The sequence below is a fragment of the Rhinatrema bivittatum genome, chromosome 13 (assembly GCF_901001135.1).
Source record: "Rhinatrema bivittatum chromosome 13, aRhiBiv1.1, whole genome shotgun sequence".
Taxonomy (NCBI): Eukaryota; Metazoa; Chordata; class Amphibia; order Gymnophiona; family Rhinatrematidae; genus Rhinatrema; species Rhinatrema bivittatum.
This window is the reverse complement of record NC_042627.1, coordinates 39,319,482-39,338,698: the sequence shown is the minus strand read 5'-3', so window position 1 is coordinate 39,338,698 and position 19,217 is coordinate 39,319,482. Positions and strand designations below refer to the sequence as shown.

The window sequence follows — 19,217 nt, the reverse complement described above, 5'->3', positions numbered from 1 at the left end:
TGTGACTGACCGATCGTTTAAATGAACAGGATTACCCTGACCAATTGATGGTAGCTGGAGACCGCCAGTGTTCTTAACCGGAAGGCGTCGACACCCGGCAGGATGGAAGCCCTATATAAGCAAACATGGCTTACCGTGAGTCAGCGAATCCCCATGTATACCGGCAGCTGGGCGGGATGCTGAGTCCATCTGCATACACTAAGGAAAAGGAGATTATCAGGTAAGTAATCTCAACATTTCCTAGCGTGTAGCAGATGGACTCAAAACAAGTGGGATATACAAAAGCTACTCCCGGACTGGGCGGGAGGCTGCCCAAGGTACGTTTAGGATTGCCCTCGCAAATGCAGTGTCCTCCCTGGCCTGAACGTCCAGACGGTAGAATCTGGAGAAGGTATGGAGGGAGGACCACGTCGCCGCTCTACTTATCTCTGCAGGCGACAGCATCCTAGTTTCTGCCCAAGAGGCTGCTTGCGCTCTGGTAGAATGAGAGTTGGTGGTTTTCCTGCCTCTACGTAGGCCGCCTTGATAACTTCTTTGATCCAGCGGGTGATGGTTGGCCGTGAGGCCGCTTCTCCTTGCTTCTTCCCGCTGTGAAGGACGAACAGATGGTCCGTCTTTCTTACTGCTTCTGACATTTCCAAGTATCTGGCCAGTATTCTGCCGATGTCGAGATGGCGTAGTATTCGACCTTCTTCTGACTTCTTCAAACCTTCCGTAGTTGGCATGGATATGGTTTGGTTGAGGTGAAATTGTGAGACTACTTTGGGTAAGAAGGAAGGAACCGTGCGAAGATGGATAGCCTCTGGAGTGATTCTGAGGAACGGATCATGGCAGGACAGTGCTTGTAGCTCTGAGATGCGGCATGCTGAACATACAGCCAGCAAGAACACCATCTTCAAGGTCAACAAACGGAGAGAAAGGCCTCGAAGGGGTCTGAAGGCGGATCCCGCTAGAAATTCCAAGACTAGGTTGAGGTTCCACAGGGGCACTGGCCACTTCAGTGGCGGGCGAATGTGTTTGACTCCTTTCAGGAAACGTGAAACGTCTGGGTGTGAAGCGATGCTGTTGCCGTCCCTCCGGGGACCGTAGCAGGATAGCGCTGCCACTTGAACTTTGATGGAACTGAGGGACAGACCCTTCTGAAGTCCATCTTGCAGGAAATCCAAAATGCTAGGGATCTTAGCGGCATGTGGATTGGTGCCGTGAGTTTCGCACCAGGCTTCAAATACTCTCCAGATCCTTATATATGTTAGTGATGTGGAGAACTTGCGTGCTCGGAGAAGGGTATCTATTACCGGCCCCGAGTATCCTCGTTTCTTCAATCTAGCCCTCTCAAGGGCCAGACCATAAGAGAGAATTGAGCTGGATCCTCGTGGAGGATGGGACCTTGCCGCAGCAGGTCCCTGTGTGGAGGCAGGGGTAGTGGATTCCCTGCCAGTAGTCTTCTCATGTCTGCGTACCAGGGTCTTCTTGGCCAGTCCGGTGCCACTAGAAGAACTAGGCCTCTGTGCCACTAAATCTTGTGTATAATGGCGCCCAACAGGGGCCATGGAGGAAAGGCATATAGCAGGATCCCCTGAGGCCATGGCTGTACCAGGGCATCGATCCCCTGGGATAGAGGATCCCGCCTGCGGCTGAAATATCTGGGTACTTGAGCGTTGGACCTGTCCGCTAGTAGGTCCATGCCCGGCATCCCCCACCGATCCACAATCATCTGGAAAGCTGTGGGTGACACACATTCCCCTGGATTTAGGCTTTCTCTGCTGAGGAAGTCTGCTGTGGTGTTGTCCTTCCCGGCGATGTGGACGGCGGAGATGTCCTGGAGATTTGCTTCCGCCCAAGTCATCAGGGGGGCTATTTCTAGGGATACCTGTTGGCTTCTGGTTCCGCCCTGTCGGTTGATGTATGCCACCGTGGTGGCGTTGTCTGACATCACTCTGACCGCACTGTTGCGAAGTCTGTGGGCAAATCGCAGGCACGCTAGCCTGACTGCCCGTGCCTCTAGTCGGTTGATGTTCCACCCCGACTGTTCTCTGTTCCACCGCCCTTGGGCGGTGAGTTCTTCACAATGTGCTCCCCATCCGTTCAGGCTGGCATCTGTAGTGAGCAGGGTCCAGGTTGGGGAGGACATTCTTGACCCCCGGCTCATGTGGCCGGGTTGCAACCACCACCGTATCTGATTCCGCACTCTGGCTGGTAGAGGTAGGTGTACGGTGTAGTTCTGTGATCGTGGGCTCCATCGAGAGAGGTCTCATATGAGCCCGCGCACATGGTATCACCTCCAGAGTGGATGCCATAAGGCCGAGGACCTGTAAGTAATCCCAAGCTGTGGGCCGGGTGGCTTTGATCTTCTCTTGGAGGTCAGGCTGACCTTGTCTTCCTGGGTGTCGAATCGGACTCCTAGGTATTCCAGCGACTGAGACGGCTGTAGGGAACTCTTGTTCAAGTTTACAACCCATCCTAGGCTTTCCAGAAGAGCTATAACTCTGTTGGTTGCCTGGCTGCTCTCCTCTGGTGACTTCGCCCGGATCAGCCAATCGTCCAGGTAGGGATGGACAAGGATTCTCTCCTTCCTGAGGGACGCTGCCACTACTATTATGACCTTGGTAAAGGTCCGCGGCGCGGTGGCTAACCCGAACGGTAAAGCTCTGAACTGGAAGTGCTGGTCCAGGACCTTGAAGCGTAAATAGCGCTGATGATCCCGATGGATTGGGATATGCAGGTAGGCTTCCGATAGATCTAGGGATGTGAGAAACTCCCCTGGCTGTACTAAATTTTTGACAGACCTCAGAGTTTCCATGCGAAAGCTGAGGACCCGTAGGTATCGGTTGACTGACTTGAGGTCCAGGACGGACCGGAAAGTGCCCTCCTTCTTGGGCACGATGAAATAAATGGAATAATGCCCAGAATTCATCTCCCTTGTAGGCACTGGGATTATGGCCTTTGGGGACAGGAGCCTCCGCAAAGTGTCGTCTAGGGCCGTCCTCTTGATGGGCGAACAAGGAGATTCCACAAACTGTCCGGCGGAAGCAGAAGAAAATCCAGGTAATACCCCTCTCGGATGATGGCGAGGACCCACTGATCCGAGGTAATCTCGACCCACCTGCGGTAGAAGAGGGACAGCCTGCCCTCTATGGCCGCGACCCCCGGATGGGTCGGCTGATTGTCATTGTGGGGTACGGCCGGGCCCCGAACCCGAGCCGGTTTCCCTCTTGTTGTGCTTAGGCCGAAAGGACTGGTTCCTGGCCTGCGAACGAGGTGCTTGGTAGCGAGTCCTGTAAGGGTTGAAGCACTGAGAGTTTCTACCTCTGGATGGTCTGGGGAAGGGGTGTTGGTTCCTCCTTGACCGGTCTTCTGGTAGACGGGGTAATGGAGAGGCGCCCCATTTATTGGCCAGTTTCTCAAGGTCACTGCCGAACAGGAGGGATCCCTCAAAGGGCATTCTCGTGAGGCGCGTCTTGGAGGAGGAGTCGGCCGACCAATTACGTAGCCAGAGCTGTCTCCTGGCCGCCACTGAGGATGACACTCCCTTGGCTGCCGTACGGACTAGGTTGGAGGCTGCATCAGTGAGGAATGAGAGAGCTGATTCCATTTCTTCTCCCGGGGTGTTGCTCCTAGCCTGTGATAAACAGAAACGTGTCACCACGGTGCAGCAGGTCGCAATCCGTAAGGACATGGCTGCCACCTCAAAGGCTTGTTTCAGAATGGTGTCCATGCGCCGGTCATGTGTATCCTTGAGGGCCGTCCCCCCCTCCACCGGAATGGTGGTGCGCTTCACAATTGCGCTAACCATGGCGTCTACCTGGGGGCACGCCAGCTTCTCCTTGGTTGCCGGGTCTAAGGGATACATGCCAGCCAAGGCCCGACCCCCTTTGAATGAGGCCTCTGGCATATTCCATTCCAGATCGATTAACTGCTGAGCTACTTGTAGGAGGGGAAAATGGTGAGACGTTTGGCGCAGGCCCTCCAACAGGGGGTTCATTCTCGGTTCCTCTGGGGCATCATGGCCCGGAAGAGCTAGTTCCGACAGGCATTGAGAGATCAGGCCTGGGAGATCCCCTCTCAAGAAGAAGCGCCTCATGGTCCGATATGGTTCAACACCCGAGGGAAGTTCTCCCTCCTCGGGGGACTCGTCGTCTTCCTCAGGGCAATCTGAATCCCCATAAGTGGGGGTCCCGGGTGGCGCGTGGCCGTGCCTAGGCCTTGAGGGTCCAGGGGCCGGATCATCCGGTAGTATGGACCCGCTCGGGGAGCAGCCTGCATTGAGACAAAGGCATGAATCCCCTTGAATAATTCCACCCAGGAGAGCGAAGCAGGATCTGGTCTGAAGGGTATCAGGTCCCTCGGGGTCCCCGGCTGCTCACTACTGCCGGCTAGGTCCAGGGTGTTCCCTGAGGAACTGGCAAGTACGCTGGGTTGTGACCGGTCCTGGCCTGGAACTCCCAAGGCCTCTTCACATTGGGCACATAGGGCATCTGCTTCCTTGCTCTGTGTGGCTCTGAGGTTGCATGCCGAGCAGAGGTTCATGCCTGATGTTGGAGGGGCCAGCCCCGCTGATGCCTGGGCTCTCTTATGCTCCATGTGCGTCTAGGAACGGACGCTTATCAGCGGGCGCCTATAAACGTGCGCTTTACACTGTGCGCCTAACAATGTGCGCCTAACGCCGTGCGCGTAACAGCGTGCGCCTAATACGTGCGGCTAACAACCAGGCAGAAAAATGGCGACCTCCTTGGCGGACTGCCACCTAGGGCAGACTCTGCAAAGCCTCACTTCCTCGGAGACCAAGTAAAGATGTATGCCTTACCTTGTCTTCGGTGCTATCCCGGTTTGCGACCCAGGCGGTCTCCGGCTGCGGGGGGAGAGGGTAAGTACCATCACCGCCACGCTCGAGGAAGTGCACCCGCTGCCTCTGGGCCGCACCTGATCTCGTCTCGCTCGGGGGCCAAGCCCACGCCAGGACCGAGGCTGCCTCTATGCCACGCCCAAGCCCTTCTCACTCGGGGGCTAGGTCCCTGCCGCGAGCCGGCCACCGGACCGAGGCACTTACCTCCGAGGGACCACGGAAATCGCCTCGGGAAACTCAACTGGGGGAGGGACCAACTGGTATCACCGCAGGAGTGCGGGGCTCATCTTCAGGTAGGTTTCTTCTATGAATTTAGTCGTGTAGAATTTGGAAACACGCTCAGCGAGCGTGAGGGAGCTCCAAACTGCTTTGGAGATGGAAATTACTGAATTGCTACACTTCCTGTGGGGGTATATGTACCCGTGCTGACGTCAGATCCGTCTCCAACTGCTAGCACGAGCACACTATATCCCACTTGTTTTGAGTCCATCTGCTACATGCTAGGAAAATATTATTAAGAAAAAAATTACTCAAAATATAGATAATCATGATTTAATGGGACAAAGCCAACATGGATTTAGCCAAGGGAAGTCTTGCCTTATCAATCTGCTATGTTTTTTGAAATCGTGAATAAACATGTGGATAAAGGTGAGCCAGTTGATATAGTATAGTATATCTGGATTTCAGAAAGTGTTTGACAAAGTCCATCATGAGAGACTCCTGATGGAAATTAAAAAGTGATGGGATAGGAGGGCAATGTCCTGTTGAGGATTGGGAACTTGCTAAAGATAGAAAACCGAGAGTAGGGTTAAATGGCCAGTTTTCTCAATGGATAAAAGTGAATAGTGGAGTGAGCCACTGCTTTTTCTCAGTGGATAAAGTGAATAGTGGAGTGAGCCACTGCTTTTTAACAAATTTATAAATGACCTGGAAATGGGAAAAACATAAGGTGAACAAATTTGCAGATGATAATAAATTATTCAAAGTTGCTAAATCACAAGAGGATTATGAGAAATAGAAAGATGATCTTGTGAGACCGAAAGACTGGGCATCCAAATGGCAGAGGAAATTTAATGTAGACAAGTAGAAAGTGATTCATGTAGGGAAAATTAACCAAAATTATAGTTGCACAATGAAAAGTTCCATATTAGGGGTCACCAGCACAGTTTCTCTCTAAGCCGTGCGTGTCAAAGCATAGCATGCACAAAACAAATCCCAATATTTGCTTTATATTCGCTCATAGTACACAAATTTGAACTCGGTTTATAAAAAGTTGCACAAAAGTACATTTTTAAGCACATAGACTGTCAAAAGTTAGAAGAAACATTGGTCACCACCAAGAAAAAGGATCTAGATATCATTGTGGATATGTTGAAATCCTCTTCTCTGTGTGCAGCAGAAGCAGCCAAGAAAGCAAATAGAATGCTAGTAATCATTAGGAAAGGTATGGAGAATAAAATAGAGAATGTCATAATGGGTCTGTATCACTTCATGGTGCTACCTCATCTGGAGTATTGTGTGCAGTTCTAGTATGATAGAGGTCTATAAAATGAGTGGAGTGAAACATGTTTATTACTTTTTCAAAATGTGCACCCCCCTTGCGCGCACCGACCCCGGATTTTATAAGATATGCGCGGCTACGCGCATATCTTATAAAATCCGGCATACTTTTGTTTGCGCCTGGTATGCGAACAAAATTACGCATGGGCGTAGTTTTATAAAATCTACCCCAGTGTATTTTGTACTTCCTGTGTGTGTATTTGGCTAAGCTAGGGCTAAATAGCATGCAAACATTTGAAAATCAAATGTGTGAATACTGATTTTCTCTCCTGACCTAAATATGCCCCCCACCCCAAACTGGGAGCACCTCATTTAAACCCAAACAAAAGAAATCCTGTGCATTCTTATAGCTACACAGAGGTTGGCAATTGTCAGACAGGTCAGTTTATACAGGAAAATAGAAATTTCTGCTGGTAAATTGCTTTGTAAATTGTCCTCCTCATGACTCTGACCTGCTTTGGAAAAACCATCAACAATGTCTCCATGTCCATCCATTCAAAGATTATCATTGCCTTAGATCCAGGCTAAAAGGTGAATTTTCAAACTGTTACACGTGTAAAATTTAGCATAGACGCATGCAAGTAGCATCTACTCGTGTGGTCCGTATTTTAGATAAGACGAGAATATGTGCGTATTTCCACTTTCGCGTGCACATATATGGGTATAAAAAAGGAGCAGTCTAGGGGTGTTCTGGGGCCGGTCCAGAATTTATATATATAATTTGCTATTTTAAAATACACTTATGTGCGTAAATTTGCCACTTATTCGGGTTATTTTACATCTACTAATAATTTAGCCTAAGTGATATTAAACATGTTTATTGTGTAGTACTGACTGGGTGGGAGGTTTGGGGGAATTGGGGGAAGTTCAGGCTGAAGAACCAAGAGAATATCAATGCGTTGGAGAAAGACTGGGCAAACTTAATATGCACGTTTTATAATATATTGAGTTACATGAGTATGTCCTACTTTATTTTATTTTTGCACGTATATTTTTAAAATAGGTAGGAAAAGTACACATGTTCAATGCATGGATATACATTCAATGCATTGCATGTATTTGCACGTAAGCCTACGTATGTGTATATGCTGTGGTGTAACATTGCATGGGTTATAGAATACTAGCATACATCTGCTCACAGCCATATACATGCGTATATGCCACCACACATGTTGGAGTCGTGGACCCTTGGGCCGATCGGAGCCAGAGGAAGAGCTGCTGTAGGTGGTTGCAGCAGCGACCCCGACCGGGAGGCGGCAAAGACAGACTGGTGGCTGGCCGAGGGTGGAACTCTGGGAGCCCTATGCGACCAAGAGCTCTGGCGAGGAAGGAGGTGATGGTGGTGCTGGCACTGTGTTGAGAGGACCTTCGCCCTGGAAGCCGATCCTCCCCCGAGAGGAGCTCGTAGGAGTTCGGCCGCTGGGACTTAGGAGATTCACCCTGGAAGCCGGAGTCCCCCCAGGAGGGAGCCCGTAGGGACCCGGCCGCTGGGACTTAGGAGGACCCGCGAGGGCCGAGGCTGTTGAAGTCCAAGTGCCGAAGAGTTGTCACTCGCCAGTCCAGAGTCAGGAACCAATGGATCACCGAAAGCCAGTCTGAGGTCAAGAGCCGAAGAGTCAACGTAAGCCGGTCCGGAGTCAGAAGCCAGAGAGTCATCGTAAGCCAGTCCAGAGTCGAGAGCCAGGGAACGTCGTAAGCCAATCCGGGATCAGGAAGCACAAAGAACAAGAGGACAAGAGAACGCAGCAACTGGAAGCAGAAATACCTGGGAACCTCGTTGCAAGGCCAGGAGCAGGTCTCGTAGCAGGGTTTTAAATACCCTGAGGGCGTCTGACGTCATCCCGAGGCTGGGCTGCATTTTCCCGCGCTGGCCCCTTTAAGAACCGGGGCCAGCCGCGCGCGCGCGTCTAGGGGGCGGAGCTAGCCGCGGCTGGACGCCGGCTGCTCCGACACAGCGAGGACGACGTAGCAGGGGAAGCTGCAGGCCCAGGCGAGGCGGGCAGACGCCGGGCCTGCGGCGGCAGGGGTCCCCGAAGGCCCGGGGACCGCGGACTCAACCCGGAACCGCGACGGGGTAGGTGGCGATTCCGGTAGCGCCCCGGAATCGCAACAGTACCCCCCTCCTACGCCCCTTCCCGGGGGGCCGCGGCTTGTCCGGGTGCGCAGAGTGAAACAGGCGAAGAAGGTCTTTATCCAAAATATGGGAAGAGGGCTCCCAGGAATTCTCCTCTGGGCCATAGCCCTCCCAAGACAGGAGGTATTCCCACCGATGACGGCGGAACCGGACGTCCAAGACCTCTCTCACCGTGTACGTGGTCCCAGGATCTGAAGGCAACCTCGGAAGGGCTCCGGAGGCAGAGGGTGGAAAGCGAGAGAGGACCACCGGCTTGAGGAGAGAAACATGGAAGACGTTGTGTATCCGAAGAGTAGATGGTAGACGTAAGCGGTAGGAGACCGCACCAACACGCTCGGCTACCCGGAAGGGTCCGATGTAGCGAGGGGCTAGCCTCATGGAAGGGATCCGGAGCTGATATTTTTTGTACTGAGCCAAACCCTAGATTCTGGGCAAGAATACTGGAGCGGGTCGGCGAGACTTGTCCGCGTAAGCCTTAAAACCGGGCGGCGGTTGCGGTGGAGTTTCTCCTGAGTGGTGCGCCAAAGCTGGTGAATCTGGTTGGCCGTCAGTTGCGCCGCTGGCGAAGAGGTAGACACAGGCAACGGTAGTGGAGGCTTGGGGACCTTTCCATAAACCAGCTGGAAGGGAGACTGTAGCGTGGCGGAGTGTCGATGAACGATTGTAACAGAACTCGGCCCACGGAAGGAGAGGCCACCCAGTTGTCCTGCTGCTCCCTAACAAAGGCTCGGAGAAACGCTTTCAGGGTTCGATTCGTGCGTTCCACCTGCCCATTGCCTTGGGGGTGGAACGCCGTGGTCAGGTCTAGTTGAACCCCAAATTTCCTGCAGAGCGCCCGCCAGTATTTTGCCGTGAACTGGGGGCCACGATCCGAGGAAATATGCTGAGGTAAGCCGTGTAGGCGGAAGACATGGTGGATGAAAAGTTCAGCCAACTCTGGGGCCGTGGGTAACTTGGCAAGGGGCACAAAATGGGCCATTTTCGAAAAGCGGTCAATCGTGACCCATACCACCGTTTTCCCTTGAGACGGGGGCAACTCGACGATGAAGTCCATGGAGATGTGGGTCCATGGCTCCGCGGGTACAGGGAGTGGCTGAAGAAGCCCCCAGGGGCGACCCGGCAGAGGTTTTTGCTGCGCACATGTGGAGCAGGACTGTACGTAGAGGCGAACATCCTCCTTCACCCGTGGCCACCAATAGAACTCCGTCAGTAATTGGAGAGTCCGGGCGACCCCGGGGTGTCCTGCCGTCAATGAATCGTGTGCCCAGGCTAGGACCCATCTTCGATCACGTACTGGAACTACCGCCCTCCCTGCTGGTGCTACTTCGGTGGCTGCCAGTTGGATTTTAGCCGGATCCAAAATGTATTGAGGAGGGTCAGGGCTGTCCTCAACCTCAGAGACACGTGAGAGGGCGTCTGCCCTAGTATTCTTGGCTGCTGGCCGATAACGAAGAATGAAATTAAACCTGCTGAAGAAGAGGGACCAGCGTGCTTGCCGCGGATTGAGCCTCTGTGCATGGGACAAGTATTCAAGGTTCTTGTGGTCCGTATAAACCACAATAGGATGTTGGGCCCCCTCCAGCCACTGACGCCATGCTTCAAAGGCCAGCTTGATGGCAGTAGCTCCTTATCTCCGATGCCGTAGTTCCTCTCGGCAGGCGAAAACTTCCGGGAGAAGTAGGAGCAATGGCCGGGTTTTTCCCATCCTTGGAGACCTGGGACAGGACGGCCCCCACGGCTACGTTGGAGGCATCCACCTCCACAATGAATGGAAGTAGGGGATTCGGGTGTTGGAGGCAAGTGTCCTGGAGGAAGGCTTCTTTGAGATCCTGGAAGGCCTGTACGGCAGTTGGTGGCCAACTTCGTGCATCTGCACCCTTGCACGTGAGGGCTGTTAGGGGCGCCACCAAGGAGGAGTAATGTGGGATAAAGTGGCGGTAAAAATTGGCAAAGCCTAAAAACCGCTGGATTGCCTTTACTCCCACCGGTTGGGGGCCAGTTCTGGAAGCCGGTAGAGGAAGCCGGTAAGAGGAAGCCATGCGGAAGCCGGTAGAGGAGATGATTATCCCAGAAAGGGCAAAGACTCCTCCTCAAACTGACATTTTCCAGTTTTCCGCATATAGTCGGTTCTCCCTCAGCTTTAGCAAAACCTGTCGCACATGTTGCCGATGTTCCTCAAGATCCCGGGAAAAAATCAAGACATCGTCGAGGTAAACAATGACTGACTGTACAGGAGGTCACGTAGCAACCTCGTTCATTAGATTTTGGAACACCGCTGGAGCGTTGCAGAGACCGAAGGGCATGACGAGGTACTCGTATGGCCGTCCCTGGTATTAAAGGGCGGTCTTCCACTCGTCGCCCTGGTCGGATTCGTACGAGGTTGGTATGCCCCTCTAAGAGGTCCAGCTTGGTGAAAAATGCGAGCTCCTTGTAGGCGATCCAGGAGCTCCGGAATCAGAGGTAATGGATAGCGGTCTCGTCGGGTAATCTGGTTCAGCCCCGGTAATCATACAGGGGCCGAAGAGACCCATCCTTTTTGGCCACGAAGAAGAAGCCGGCTCCAGCCGGAGAGTTAGACGGTCCTGATGAACCCTCGGTCCAGGTTCTCTTTAATGTAGGCGGACACAGCCTTGGTCTCCGGTAAGGACAGAGGATATACTCTCCCACGAGGGGGCGTGGTGTCCGGAAGCAAGTCGATTGCGCAATCGAACGGGCGATGCTCTGGGAGTAACTCTGCCTTCTCTTTAGAAAAGACATCCTGGAAAGCCTGGTACTGGGGTGGAACTGTCAGAGGAGTAGCCAGGAGCGGAAGCATCTGTAGCGGGCGAGCAGGAAGACAATGGCGGGCGCAGCCTAGACCCCACGATGTGATCTGGAGCGAGGACCAGTCGATCACCGGAGAATGTTTTCTTAGCAAGGGCAGTCCGAGGACGAGTGGGTGAATGGACCTCTCAAGGATGAGGAAAGAGATCTCCTCTTTATGAAGAAGACCCACCTGAAGCTGAAGCGGAGTCGTACGAGTAGCTATGGTTCCTGGGAGGGGTATCCCCTGGATGGACGATACTCGCAAGGGTGGTTCCTGAGGCACGACTTTGAGTTGTAGCTGTTGCGCCAGGTCTCGGAGGATAAAATTCCCCCCGGACCCGGAGTCGAGGAGTGCCAGGGTATCAAAACCCCCTCCAGGAAGACAGAGTTTAGCTGGAACAGTACATGGGGAGTCCGGAGAGATACTGCCTAGAGTCAACTCCCCACTAGACTCTAGGTTCTGGCGTTTCCCGGACGCTCTGTGCAGCGGGCTAGGAAATGCCCCTTACACCACCGCAGAAGAGACATAGTCCCTGTGAGCGTCGACGCCTTCGTTCTTCGGGCCGAGAGAGGACCCCGACCCAACTGCATGGGTTCTTCAGACGGAGGAGCAGCTGCCGCAGAAGGTGAAGTTCGAACCCGAGGTGGCGTGGTTCGACGAGCGGACCCTCCCTGGCCGGACCTTCGCTCACGGAAACGGCGCTGGATGCGCCGGTCCACGCGTCCAGCAAGCTCGATGAGTTCCTGTAAATCGTCCGGAAGGTCCCGGGCCGCAAGTTCATCCTGGAGCCTAGGAGACAGGCCCTCCAGAAAAATCCCATGCAAACTATCTTCGCCCCAGGCCAGCTTGGTGGCCAGGGTCTGGAATTCCATCGCAAATTCCTCCAGGGGGCGATTACCTTGCTTCAGCTGGAGAAGCTCTGAGGCGGCGGTGGAGGCCCGGGATGGTTCGTCAAAGATCCTCCGGAAAGCTTTGACAAATTGCACGAGATTATTTAAGCGGGAATCTTGGCGCTCCCAAAGGGAGGAAGCCCAAGTCAAAGGTTTCCCATCCAGAAGGGAAATAATGTAGGTCGTTTTTGCCCGGTCCGTGGTGAATTGCGCAGGCAGGAGGTCAAAACGAATGTAACAGTGATTGAGGAACCCCCGACACGCCTTCGGATTCCCCGAGTACCTAGGGGGTGCTGGCATCTGTACCGGGACAGGGGAACCCGGGTTGACCTGAGACGTGGAGGCTGCGGGGTGAGCTGCGGAGGTCCCATCTACGCGATCCGCCAGGCGTTGTACGGCAGACATCAAGGTATCCAAGCAGGACTGCTGTTGCTGCAACTTCTGGGCTATGCCCGGAATGGCCTTTAGACCGGCAAGGTCCGCCGGGTCCATGGCCTTGCAATCTGTTGGAGTTGTGGACCCTTGGGCCGATCAGAGCCAGAGGAAGAGCTGCTGTAGGTGGTTGCAGCAGCAACCCCGACCAGGAGGCGGCAAAGACAGACTGGTGGCTGGCCGAGGGTGGAACTCTGGGAGCCCTATGCGACCAAGAGCTCTGGCGAGGAAGGAGGTGATGGTGGTGCTGGCACTGTGTTGAGAGGACCTTCGCCCTGGAAGCTGATCCTCCCCCGAGAGGAGCTCGTAGGAGTTCGGCCGCTGGGACTTAGGAGATTCACCCTGGAAGCCGGAGTTCCCCCAGGAGGAGCCCGTAGGGACCCGGCCGCTGGGACTTAGGAGGACCCGCGAGGGCCGAGGCTGTTGAAGTCCAAGTGCCGAAGAGTTGTCGCTCGCCAGTCCAGAGTCAGGAACCAATGGATCACCGAAAGCCAGTCCGAGGTCAAGAGCCGAAGAGTCAACGTAAGCCGGTCCGGGGTCAGAAGCCAGAGAGTCGTCGTAAGCCAGTCCAGAGTCGAGAGCCAGGGAACGTCGTAAGCCAATCCGGGATCAGGAAGCACAAAGAACAAGAGGACAAGAGAATGCAGCAACTGGAAGCAGGAAATACCTGGGAACCTCGTTGCAAGGCCAGGAGCAGGTCTCGTAGCAGGGTTTAAATACCCTGAGGGCGTCTGACGTCATCCCGAGGCTGGGCTGCATTTTCCCGCGCTGGCCCCTTAAGAACCGGGGCCAGCCGCGCGCGCGCGTCTAGGGGGCGGAGCTAGCCGCGGCTGGACGCCGGCTGCTCTGACGCAGCGAGGACGACGTAGCAGGGGAAGCTGCAGGCCCGGGCGAGGCAGGCAGACGCCGGGCCTGCGGCGGCAGGGGTCCCCGAAGGCCCGGGGACCACGGACTCAACCCGGAACCGCGACGGGGTAGGTGGCGATTCCGGGAGCGCCCCGGAATCGCAACAGCACACATTTGTTTGAAAGTTATCCTCTAAGACTGTAAGCCCTCTGGGGACAGGGAAATACCTTCATTACCTGAATGTCATCTGCTTTTTAAGTGGCTAATCAGTCATGAAAGGTGGAATATATATCAGAAATTAGAATATATCAGAAATGAAATGAAATCTATTTACAGTACCAAAAATATAATCATTCAATGTCAATTGTAGTGTCATTCTTTTTAAGTAACTCCTAACAGATACCTATATACTGGGTATATAGAATCCTATATAGAATCCTAGTTTATTTCACATAGACTACCAAACAGCTTTCAGATAGTAGTGACCTGTCACTAGTATGAACATCAGCCAGAATCTGAATTAGACAGGGCCGGTGCTTCCATTAAGGCAAACTAGGCGGTCACCTAGAGCACCAAAGTTTTGGGGGTGGCAAAATGCTGCAAGCACAAGGCTCAGACGGGTGCCATGCCAGCCTAATACTTCAAAGGAGCACTGTTCTGGAGCCACTTCCACTGATAGGAGGGAGCGGCTGTGTTAGAGAGAAGCTGGGGAAGGGGGCGCATGACCAAAGGTTCATGACCAAAGGTGCCAAATATTCTTGCACCGGCCCTGGAATCAGTGATGTAGAGGTGAAAGACTCTATAACCTTATGCCAACCTACTAAGTCTTCCAGCATCCGGCTCCCACTACCCAATTTCTCCAATATTGCAAAAAATATTTACTGTATAGGTTGCTTAGATTTCAGGAGTTTAAAAGCAAATGGATCAATAAAAACATTTCTTTTATATTGACAATTATGTGATATTCTATCTTTATAGTTTTTTTTTTCAAATAAACTACATTTAAGCAGCCAAATAATCCTGCCAACAGTCCAGAACATGCACACATTCTTTAAGCTTACCTTTCTGTGTTCAATTGACAGCTGCGGAACGACAAGTTGAAAATCCTAAACAGTAACAACAGAACTGACCAATCTGTAAAATGAGATGGAAATTGTTCATTGAATTTATATTCTCCATAAAATTTGAAAGGTGCTTGGTTACGCCTGCTGCAAGCACAACCTACTATTTTAAGTAAATGGCAACTAATATAGCGGTGTTTCATCTACATTCAAAACTATTAAAATTAATTCTACCCCTGCTCCTATTCAGGGAAAAAAAGTAAAGCAGAGACATTTGCATTTTTCGTTTAGCAAAAAGATTAAAACTTTACACAATACTTTCATTCATGACCCAAATCCTCTGACAGACAATCTTTACACGGAAAGCACCACATGGGATCATTTTTCATAAGTATCAGATCTCAAGGTCATTCATACAATTAACAAATTGAATTGTGCAACCCTTGTTCCACCGTGATAATGAAAATGATTAACGATGAATCCAGTCAATTCATTACTGGTTTCGTTAACTCATCATTATCCTCTACTAACATTCCAATAGCACTAAAAGAGCTTCAGTTCACCCTGTTCTTAAAAAAATTGACTGCAACCTGATTGCCCTCTCAAACTATCGCCCTGTCTCTTCCCTTCCCTACCTTGCGAAGTTTACAGAAAACAGTTTTACAACTCTCTCTCTATATATCTGTATTCACACACCATATTAGAACAATACTAATTTGGATTTCGTAGACATCATGACACCGAAACATTTCTTTCAACTTTTGATACTATCCGCCATGGGTTTGATTCTGGCATGCAATATGCATTCTTTTGGATATCTCTGCTGCTTTTGACACTGTTCATTTATCTATTCTCCTCTCTCGGTTAGGTTCATTGGGTTTCACAAGTACTGTTCTGATTTGGTTCTCTTCTTATCTTACAAACCGCACACAGCAACTCAGCAGACTAACTGGTTCTCTATATTATCTGGTGTACTCCGAAGTTCAGCTGTCTTTGCAGTGTTGTTTAACATTTATCTGACCCCCTTATATAGACTATTGGCGAGCCTTGGGAATCACTATAAATTATATACTGGTGACATACAGATTTACTTCCCGTTAAAATCATCCTGGACTCACACAAAACAACTCACATCCATACACAAATGACTATATCAGAACAAGCTATCACTTCACATTTGTAAGAATGAGCTTATGAATCTCTCTTGATGTCCTCCATTAAACATCCCAGACAAAATATCATTTGATGGCCAAAACATTTCCATTACAAATGGAGTCCGTAACTTAACGTAACTCTCCATGAATATGAACATAAAAGCAGTTATTAAAACATCCTTTTATAAGCTTCAACTTCTGCGTCACCTCAAACCCATTTTAGAACCTCACAATTTCAGAACAGTTCTTCAATTACTTCTGTTTTCACGCATGGATTGTTGCAATTCCCTTTACATTGGACTCCCTGCTTATATCATTTTCCCCCTACAAATAAATTAAAATTCTGCGGCCTGTTTTCTCACCAATACTCCCATCCATGAACATATCCCTCCCATACTGTTTTCCTTACATTGCTTGCCTATTACATATTGCATACAATATACAAACATATAACAATCATTCATAATCTTCTAAAAAATATTTCATCACCATGAATTAATACAATGCGATTTATACACCAGGATGCAGCCTTTGGTCATCAAATCAAGGACTCCTTGAGATTCCATCTTGGAGTCGAGCACATCTAGATAAAACATGTGAATGCACCTTTTCAATAGCAGGGCCCAGTTTATGGAACTCATTACCAGCCGGGTTATGCTCTTTAAAAGAGCCGAAATTCTGATGATTGTACCAATTGCATTCTCTCAAATCAGATATATCTTTTTCACATTTTGAAACTTTTATCCCCTGTTCATTAATTATTTCTGTATTAGCATTAATCACAGCTGACAAGGATCTATTCATTACTGCAATATTGTTATCTAATTTTGAAATTGCTTTCCATAGATCAGATAAGGTAATATTATCTGGAGGAGTATCCATGATAATGCTACCAGTAGGAACTGGAATAGACTCAACATTTAAAACATTAAGTAAAGGTTTCTTAATCCCTTGATTTCCTGCTTGGGTCACCAAGCTTACTTCCAAAGGATTTAATCCTACCAGTTCTCTCGCCATTTCAGTAGATGGACTCTTGCTTGGCTGCGGTGGTAAAACAAGTCCTATTCCAGGACTGAGGGATGCTAATGACGAGCTTCCCAATACTTCCTCTATTGAATCAACCCTCTGTCTAACGACATGTTGATCCATTGGGCCGGTGCGCTGTTGAAGCACTGGAGATGATGTCAGTGTCTTTGCTTTTCTCTTCTTCCCCATCCACGAAGAGGAGGTTATCAAAGACTAAGTTCCTGGCCAAACACCCAAACTCACCCGGACTAAGCCGGACCAAGCCGCTCGCGGCTTAGGTGTCGCGCCGGTGGCGTCAAAGCGCCGCGCCACGGAAGGATTTAAAATCTGTGGCCACGCCCCTTCTGACGTAGGCAGCCACGTCCTTCTCACCACAGGTGTTAGAAGAAGTCAAGGGCTCTCTCTCAGCAGCGATTTCCTTGAATTTCGCCGCAGCTGGCAACAGGATCAAGTCCTCTCCTTCAGTGGGTAATCTCGGGGAGAGATGGCCGACAGCCCTCTCCTTCTCCTGCTCACTCACCTTTATGCATGATAGTTTAAATATACATAAAGAATTAGAACGTATGGAAAACCTATTGAGATTAAAGAATTTAAGATTGGTGAATTTCCCAATAACCCATCTCTTATCCCCTCTAGAAATGTTTTAAAAGTTCCTTAGAGAGGTACTAATGTATAAAGATGAAGAATTTCCCAGTCTATCTAAAATATACTATTTTAGGAAGAAAAAAAGAGAAGATTATTCAAAATAATGATCCAGAGGACCCTCCAAGTTTGGGAATTTCAACCTTCTTGGAGAAATCCCTGGACATAATTGAGAATAGGGCAACTCTCTTTATTGCCTTTCTATCAGAGCAGGACAAAGATAAACTATTCAGGAAGTTTTTCACTAACAAGGATGTCTCTTTTTGTGGATACAAGATCCAAATTTTTCCTAATGTCGCCAGAGCCACCCAAGCAAGGAGGAAAACCTTCCTTGCATTAAAACATCGTGTGGTGGCTCTGGGGGCAACTTTCTTTTTATAATTTCCCTGTCTTTGTTACATAAATTATAAAGGGAAAAAATGTGGGTTTACGGATCCGGTTCATTTAGAGACATTCTTGTTAGACAAATCAGAATCTGAATTTGAAACTTTAGAGGTAAAGGGTCCTTGAGAAAATTAGTACTCCTATCTCCAATTATGGTTTATGCTATGTCTAAATTAATCCCAAGTTAGATAATTGGGATTATACTAGATATTGAATTTCTTTTTTTAAGATATGGTGATATTCTCCCCCAATTATGGTATATGTATAACAATAATAAATATTGTTTTAGTTATGTAATGTTTGCTTTAAATATTGGGATACATATTGGTAAATGTTTTCATGATGTTATCATTGAAAAAAATTAATAAAGAATAAAAAAAAAAAAAAAAGAGCCGAAATTCTTCAAAAAGGATCTTAAGGCCTACTTGTTCCAACTTGCATATAGTGACCTTATCTGACCTATGCTCTTTTATGTTGTAACAATATTTCTCTTAAAACAATTATGGATGTTTTTATGTACCCTGCCCTGAACTATGGAAAGGAGAGTAACATTTTAAATAAAATATGTTTGTGTGTTTGATTGATTCCTCAGGCCAAATTCCTTGATAATGAAATTTCAGTGTTGAAAAATATATTTCTTTAAGAAAATGTTATACTGTATATGTCCTAAGGGACTGAGAAATTCTTCACCAAAACAATGGCACAGAGAAAATTAGCAAATGGTATGCTTTTAAATACTAAATAAATATCCTCTTCCAAAAATACAGATCAGCTTTTAATATGTGCCTCAATTATTTGAATTAATATATTTTGGAAAACTGTTTTATTCATTTATTTTTAATTGATAGGCTTATTATTAAATGTGAAAATTCCTTCTAGTATGATGTTAGGAAGGATGGGAAGAGGGGTTAGTGACAGACTTAGATGTATTGCCTAAATGCTATGCTGTAAAGTTTCATTGTTAATTAATGTTAAACTTTTTTTTTTTTTAAATAGTTAATTTAACATTTCGGGTGCAAATTTCAAAGAGATTTCCAATGGATAAAATGGTGTTTTATGGTGATATATCAAACTGGCACCAGAGAAAAGCATCGCAGTGGCATCACTGTGGCACATGCTTCCAGTGGGCAGCATAATTTTTCATCAACAAAAGAAGAAAGAAGATGGCGAAAAGCATCATCCTGGGCCTCTGGTCTGGGCCCCACTGTTGGGACTAGGCCCAGGCCTTGGCAACAAGACCTAGCCTTGGGCTGGGTCCCGGCATCAGGCCTAGACCTCTTGGCATTGGGTCTGGGCATAGGACTTGGACTGGGCCCCACATCATGCCTAGGCCTGGGCCTCTGTGATGGGATGGGACCTGGCCTAGGCCCACTTTATTTCTTTACAGTGAAGTCAATGGGGCCTATGGATTGCTTCCCCTATTGATTTCAATGTAAAAT

At 49.4% G+C, this 19,217-nt stretch overlaps 1 protein-coding gene across 1 annotated transcript in view; it reads right to left on the bottom strand.

The window, feature by feature from the left end:
* THSD4 (thrombospondin type 1 domain containing 4) overlaps nt 1-19,217 on the bottom strand; it is a 1,544,828-nt gene that overhangs the window by 1,381,158 nt on the left and 144,453 nt on the right. The window contains 1 exon segment of the mRNA XM_029575745.1: nt 14,573-14,645. The gene's annotated coding sequence lies outside the window, so the exon portion shown is untranslated.